This window comes from Echinops telfairi, unplaced genomic scaffold (assembly GCF_000313985.2).
Source record: "Echinops telfairi isolate 266 unplaced genomic scaffold, ASM31398v2 ScPeMD7_4225;HRSCAF=4972, whole genome shotgun sequence".
NCBI classification, from domain to species: Eukaryota; Metazoa; Chordata; class Mammalia; order Afrosoricida; family Tenrecidae; genus Echinops; species Echinops telfairi.
The window spans coordinates 1,982,709-1,984,096 of NW_022108124.1; positions in this window are offsets into that span (position 1 = coordinate 1,982,709).

Genomic DNA, 1,388 nt, shown 5'->3' on the forward strand with positions numbered 1-1,388 from the left:
GGGAGCGCAGGGCTCCGCGAGGAAAAGCAGGCGAAGAATAATTTGGGGGGGAAAAAGCGAGCCAGGCAAACTGGAATCAGGATCAAAAAAGAGCGCTTCCCTCCTCCTCCGGCCGATCCCGCCGCCGCCGCCGCCGATGATTGCTATTATTATTTTTTTGGAAAGGCTTAAGCCTGGGGCTCAAACTTCTCCCCTTTTCTTTCTCGCTCCTCTTCTTTCTCTCTCAGTCCTAGTCTTAAAGAGGCAGCAAACTACTTTCCCCCTTTTGCAAACACTCTCTTCTCTGCCTTGACAACTCCTGATACTTTTTTGAACAAGTTAATAGACAACCATCCATGTGATGGGGGCTGTCAGGGAATAAATGGGTTTCCGGCGACCAATCAGAGCGCGCCGGCTCCTCCACTCGGGCCCGGCCTCGCCGCCGGGTTTTGCATGAAAGGGGGCGGGGCCTGCCGCGCCGCCGGCCCCCGCGGGGGAGGGAGGGGGCGAGCGGAGGGGGAGGCGGCTCCCACAGCCCGGCTGCCAGCCACTGGGAAACCTTTGTGTCCCCTCTGGCAGCAACAGGTCACACCACACGCCTTTTCGAAGGAAGTGGGTAAACAGTGCTGAGACTGCGTCGCCCCCCACCCCTTTCCTTTAAAATTAATCTTGATTTACTTTTTGCTGGGGAGTGGCGACGGGAAGAAGGGGTGCGGGAGGCCGCCGCCGAGGTGCGGTGGTGGGGCCGGGCAGAGGGGGTGGTTCAGGGCCACTGTCCAACTAGTCTTTCAGGAAACAGGCAGTGCAAGAGTTGGTGTGTCATTGTTCCCCCGCTCGTCCGCAACGCTTCCCCCACCCACCCCCACTCCGGCCCCTGGGTGCTTCTCCCGGTGCGCGCGCGCTTCCTCCTGCCGGCTTCCTCTCCAGGAGCCCGCCCCCGGACCCGCAGTTGGAAGATGGGAGGGCACTTTCCAGCACTTTCCTCAATACCCTTCTTGTGGCCACAGAACTTGAGATTCATAAATAAATAAGTCTGCTCCCGCCAAGTGGCCGATTCCAGCGCGGGGGCACAGCCAGGGCCGGGGGCGGGGGGCACTGCAGCAAGCACCCTTGCCCTGCCCACGCCAGGTCTTGGGCCCAGGAATCCGCAGCTGTTCCCACGACCACCCACCCCCGTCGCCCACTTTCTCCGACCATCTGTCCCCCAACTCCATCAGTGCTCGGGGCTGTGTACCCTGGTACCCTCTCCCCATCTCCCTCCTTAGTCCCGCGCCCCTCCCCCACGAAAGGTGGTGCCCGTTCCAAATGGGGGCTGGGGGCGGGAGACGCACAGAGGGGGGACACTCTAAAGCCCGGGCGACGGCGGGGGCGATTTCAACTTCCTGCCCTCCCACCGCTCGGTGCGGAGG